At 35.4% G+C, this 6,681-nt stretch overlaps 1 pseudogene; it reads left to right on the top strand.

The window, feature by feature from the left end:
• The first annotated feature begins 1,390 nt into the window (after positions 1-1,390).
• On the top strand, positions 1,391-3,417 carry LOC104113019 (protein RETICULATA-RELATED 3, chloroplastic-like; annotated as a pseudogene).
• Positions 3,418-6,681: the final 3,264 nt, after the last annotated feature.

Genomic DNA, 6,681 nt, shown 5'->3' on the forward strand with positions numbered 1-6,681 from the left:
ACTGTAAAAATGATGAAAACTATTGGTAATGAATTGGTATTATAGACATGATCACGTTTTTGTCTAATTAATGAAAATATGTATAATCTTCATTCGTGGATGAGTTTGGATAGAAGAAAATCTAACAGGCTTACTCGGTCGGGTTCACTCGGTTGAGCGCCGGTCGCGCTCCTCGGTTTTGGGGCGTGACACCTGCGTTAATAGTGAGCCGTGTTAAAAGTAGGAGCCCATGCGTTAAAAGTAAGCATGAGTTAAAATTGGAGCCCATAAGCATGTGTTAAAAATAGTTTTTGTTTTTGTATATGCAGCAGCAGGATTTTTGAAAATACTATTGAACATTCATCTCCACATGTAGTATTCCGGATATTTTTTTTTTGGGATAAAAAGTCTTCATTATCGTCAAATTGGCTGCAACTTGATCTGAATCCGCCTTGAATCTGTCTTCAACCTCGTTGAACCATTAGCTCTAATACCACTTGTTGTCGAAAATAACAAGGCGTTATACGGAAGCTAACAAAATAAATCTTAGCCACGACAAATCTAATGACAAAGAGAATTATACTAAAAAGACATAATATACTATAAAATGATTTTGGTCAATTGACCTGCATATAAGGATATAATAAAATGATTTTGGTCAATTGACCTGCATATAAGGATATAATAAAATGATTTTGGTCAATTGACCTGCATATAAGGATATAATAAAATGATTTTTATATATATATATATATATATATATATATATATATATTTCTCTTTGTCCCCCTAAACAAGACTCTTTTAATGGCTACATTGTGTTCTAGTTGTGGGAAGGATGTCTTTAATTTATAGATGTCCAAAACTTTTCAGAGAATTATATTCCTTTCAGGAAAAGTAAAAGTAATTATGGTTATATTTTAACTTTCCTTTAAGAGAAAAGTAAAACTCAAATATGATAAGAAAATCAGTATAAAATAACCACCAAGGCTATGGGCCATAATCAAAGATAAATAAGCCAGTAATACTGATTTAAGTTTTATGTACGAAAGATGTAAACATAATTCACATAAGTATATTATTAAAATAATAACTATAAAAAAATTAATAAAATCTATTGAAAAATTGCAATATATAATAAATGATTTACTATAATATATTAAATTACATTAATAGCTTATTAAATTTTATTATACTAAAACTAATGTCATAGTCAAAAAAGGAAACTATGGGCATTTTGTTGGTGGGTTTTGCAACGTGTAACTCCGGTAACTTTTGATGATTTCGCCACGACGTCGGACGCTCTACCTTTTTTACGGATTTCCTTTCCTTTTCCTCTCCAGATTCTCGTTTGAAATCAAGATACTTTGGATTCACTCTCTATTAAAGTGTGATTATTTTCTTTATTAGTGTCCGTAAGAGGGTATGAATAGAATATACCTATGATGCTTTGAAAATATGGTAAATATCTTCCTACTCAAAAGGGCAAAAAAAATCCTCTTCATACTCAAGGAAATAACTCGGCCCGACCCGCCACGCAACGGTCTGACCCTAGTCACCCTACCTATATTTAGGGTTTTAGATTCCTTTCAATCTTTGCTTTGCACTACTCTGTTTTTACTGCTTTTTTCCAGTTGAATATAGTGGGCTTCTACGGTTCTCTTTCCCCTCTGCTGATCTTAGCCTATATGAGTAGCAGCGGCTGCGAAAATTCATCTTTATCTCCCCAAAGAAACATTAGAAAGGTAATTCTTTTGCTTTTATTATTCCCTTTTTTTCATTTTAGTGGTCCATTTTTTGCAAATTGCTGAAACAAAATCCAAAATTTTCATCTAAAAAACTCAGAAAGGTAACCCCTTTAGCTTTTTTTTTGTTTTTTTTGTGTGTTTTTTCTAGGTACCCCTTTTGATTTCTCTATTTCGTTTAAGTTATACGTCATGTGTTCTTGATGAAACTAAACCCGTTTTTTGTATTATATCTCTCCAAAAAACTTAGAAAGGTAACCCCTTTTTCTTTCTCATTATCTCTTTCGTTTCAGCTGTCCATTTTATGTTTTTGCTGAAAACAGAACTGCCTCGTTTGTTATTTTTTACTAGTCTCTATTATCTCCTAGTAGGTTGGTTTCTGGTAAAATATGTCGGCAGTGGCTCAACTTCGGTACTCTCTACTTCCCGTCTACTATCAGAATCAAAGTCGTTACTTTTCTGGTGCCACACCTAGATTTTCTGACAATACGTTTGCGAAAAATCTTAACTTTAACCCTTTAAGAACCAGCCATGTGGGTTCTAAACAATGGGGCTCTGATTTGCTTCAGGTTCCTTGTGCTGGGGGTGGTGACATTGGGATGGGACGAGGTAGTGGGGGTGGGAATAGTGGTAATAGGGATTGGAGTGGTGGGGGTGAATCAGATGATTCTAAGTCGTTGTGGGATAGTTTTGGACCGATTGGTGCTTTTGTTAATGGCTGGAGATCAAGAGTTGCTGCCGATTCTAATTCCCTTTTAAGGTTCTTATGGAGGAATTGGTTAGTGTGACTGCCTGTGTCATTGGAGACATGGCATCTCGTCCTAACTTTGGACTTAATAAATTGGATTTTGTATTTTCCACGCTTGTTGTTGATTCCGTTTTGAATTTTGTGTTGATGTATCTTTTGGCGCCGACATCAGCTGTTTCTAGTCAAGCTCTGCCTTTTATTTTTGCTAGTTGTCCAACAAGCTACATGTTTGAGCCTGGTGCTTATGGTTTGATGAGTCGGGTTGGGACATTACTTTATAAAGGAACTCTGTTTGCTGCTGTTGGGTTTGTTGCTGGACTTATTGGAACTGCAATTTCTAATGGTTTAATTATGATAAGGAAGAAGATGGATCCTAATTTTGAAACACCAAATAAGCCTCCTCCAACACTTTTAAATGTTGGAACTTGGGCACTTCATATGGGTGTTAGAAGTAATTTAAGATACCAAACGCTTAATGGTGTTGAGTTCTTGCTAGCCAAAGCTCTCCCTCCTATGGTTTTTAAGACGTCGGTTGTAGTTTTGAGATGCTTGAACAATGTTGCTGGTGGAATGTCGTTTGTCATTTTGGCAAAGGTGACGGGGTCTCAGAGTGTAGAGGAAAAGGCAGTTACTGTGGAAGATGGAGTAGCGGCAGAGAAAGAGAGGTTGCTGAATCAGAGCGATTCTGCTTCAAAGTGATATGGCGCTATGTGAATATGTGTCTCCACTCTCCAGCAAAAGCTTAACCCCAAAACTACAAATCCCTCCTATTCAGCTTAGTCCGCTTTTTTCTCCCCCCTTACTATGAAGTATGATCATAAATAAAATGAATCTAGGTGTGTTTTTAGATCAAGAAATAGCTTTTCTGACTTGATGTACTCTTGCTTGGTGAGTCTATCCTGTCTAGCTTTGGTTTTCAGATTAATAGAACAGTTTATTTACTGATATTGATCTGAGGATTATTTTATGTCCGTTTGTATGGTAGAACATGATATTTATGTTCGTCTTTCAACTGGCATTATGCTCAAATCATGTAAAGGAAGTTACACTGTTTTGAAATAGTGCTTCAATTTTTTTTATACTATAATATATTCTATGAAGTACATTTTTTCTATATAAATACAACCGTGTAAGGAAGCAGCCAGTTGACTGCCCCCTCCCACCCGACCTTTCTTCACTGTGTGAATAATGTCTTGTCTGTAGGGGTATTCTGGGCAGGCCACCACTCCTGAATTGAAAAGAAGCTGGTCGGCCAAGGCTAAAACTACCAGACAGATACGAACTAGCTGGTTACGCAATTGAGTTTAGAAAGAGAAATTGTCTTATGTGGGGATAGAAGTGCATGATAGAGAACGATGCTTCTGTAAGTTTACTTTTTTTAGTCTGTTACTTGAACGAAACTAGATCTTATAGAATCATATTGAATATTTGGTTATATATTCTGTACCTTGCTAAAAAAATCAATCCTTGTTTACCAATCACACATTGTCTAATCAAATCCAATTCTCTCTCGATATATTCCTAAAAAACCCGATTCGGGCTGATTCTTCCCCAAACTAACAAAGAGATCTTGGTGGAATTTTCAGTATGAAATTGAGCACAATTTTACCCCAAAAAATAGCCCACTTCTTTCTTGAGAAGAGATGGGAAAGATTCTCAATATCATTTGACTGAATAGATGACCCAACCTCTTGTTGCTTGAAGAAACCCTCCACTTTCAATTGGTATTTTTTCGCGAAAAGCGGACGTGAAATATGAAATCTAATTTTTCAATAAGATTTCGAATAGCGATCTCAAATTTAAGTTGATGTTAATTCGACTCTTCCTCAGAGAAATTTATGTTCAACAACGGAAAGAGGTGGGGTTTTGCTTTCTTACATGAGAATATTTAAAAGGGAGAAGCCTCGAAAGGCATACAAGCGCGCCTCTCGTAGACGAATACCGACTCAGTCCGCTCCTACTGCGTGGGAGTCTCAGCCATTCGGTGTCGGGTCGGCCCCTATGGCACTATCCGCCTTGGGAGTGGTTCATCTATTAGGAGACCAGACTGATGACCACTGCGGTTGTTGTCCATAGGGAATGTGACGCCCCACAAGTTGACTAGTGCTGAGCCAGGAGATTTTCTACTTGCTGCCAACACACTTTCTTCGGAATTATCTGAACGGTCGATCCTCCCACGTTTGTTTTAGCAACTTATCTGTAGTTTTTTAACTTTTGGTTATTTGTTTGCTAAATAGGAAATGCTGAAACCAAGGAATATTGGTTCCGCCATTATATTTAAATTTTGTTAATTAAAACTCAGAATAGCAGGACAGCATATTTGCTACCGAGCAACAAATACAAAAAGCTAATTAAGATAATAGCTCCATAATGGTATACGGAATATGTCGAATGAATTTTCTACTCCAGATTTGATGGCAGCTGCATGTAAAATACATGTAATAAAATTAGCAAAAACTATTCTCACAAACATATAGAAGAACTCTAAAAATAATTGACGAAACATAAAGAGAAAATATATATCTCTACAAAATCTGCAAATAGAGCACGCTAGATACATCTATTTCGACCTAAGCGAAAAAAAGTAGGGGATGACTTTACAGCTACTTCCATTACTGAAATACTTAATTCACAATTGAAATGCATGGACTTCCAAAGAAGAGTACTGATAGATCTTTTTGTTTCAGCATCTCATCAACCTTTACAAAACTATCAGATAATACAACGGTGTATCTAAATAAATAAGAGATGCAATAATTAAATATAATACACAGCTAACTTCTACTACCAACTTGCTGAACTATATATAGCAGTGATTAGGGCCATCGGATTTCTTATTTTTCCCACCCCTTGATAATGAAGATGATAACAATTCATTCATTTCATGACCGCCATCACTGTTCATTATCTTAACCAGATAAGCAAGATCAGTTGCTATCAAAAGTAAGACAGTGTCATGGCATTGAAACAGTTCATAAACAGTGTCATCAACTGTTTCACATGGTACTTTAAAAGCACTTAATTTTCAAGAAGAACTATTAAGTTCACATCTGCGATTAGTGCCAAGAAAAAGGTGCATGCACGTTACTCGAGTCAATGGCTAATGTCTTGTACAATATATTTGTTGTACAATAAAAAGAATAATATATGATTGAAGGTTAAAAATGCATTTTAGTATTTTAAGGGGCTTCTCACTTATATATGAATGATAAAGTCATTTTTGGTATTTGGTTGTCTTGCAAAAAGGAAAAATAATTTCACTCACTTTGGACTGAAGTTATTCTTTGTTACGATTACCTCAACTTTTAACTTCAAATCATTGCTTTAATCAACACTTATCGATCTTTAATACTCCCTCCGTTTCAATTTAGCAGAGGTAGTTTGACTCGGCACGAAATTTAAGAAAAAAAAGAAGGCTTTTAAAACTTGTGATCTTAAAAGTTTAAGGGGCAAAAGCTTTGTGGGACCATGACATTTGTGTGGTTATAAAAGCTTCTCATTAAAGGTAAAATTGGTAAAATAAAGAGTTTAAAGTTGAATTGTTTCCAATTGTAGAAGTGTGTCATTCTTTTTGGAACAGACTAATAAGAAAAGTGTGTCATATAAACTGAAACGAGTACTTAAAAATTTATTATTATTAATACGGAAAAGGGCTAAAAATGCCCCTAATGTATTGAAAATGACTCATATATACCCTCCGTTAACCTTTTGGTCCACAAATACCCTCAACGTTTTAATTTGGCTCAAATCTATCTTTTTATTTAAGGGACCATCTATTACAAAATCTGAGACTTTACAACTTATAAACATGCCACATGTATTTTTCAATAATAAAATTAAACCCACCAGTTTGTTTAAAAGTACCCAACCCGCCGCGCCTGATGCCTGACCCGTTTCTTTTGATCTAAACCTTGTACCCTATTCTTTTATCCTCGTTCCAACAAATAGGGTTCTGCAAGTCCGTTTTCTCTTTTGCAATCTTTTTCCTCTTCGTTCTTTCAACTTCATTAGAGAACAAAGTGCAAAGAATGAAAATTTTCTCTTATTGTCATGATCTATTTTCGTTGAATTTGTAGCTGCTAAAGTGATGTAATGGAGATTAGTATATATGTAAAACTGCATATTTAAAGTTGTGTATTTGATGAAAAATGGACGAAACCAGTTGATTTTGAACCAATTGGTTGTACCAGCCTTTGGTTTGAAGCGTGA

This window comes from Nicotiana tomentosiformis, chromosome 7 (genome assembly GCF_000390325.3).
Source record: "Nicotiana tomentosiformis chromosome 7, ASM39032v3, whole genome shotgun sequence".
NCBI lineage: Eukaryota > Viridiplantae > Streptophyta > Magnoliopsida > Solanales > Solanaceae > Nicotiana > Nicotiana tomentosiformis.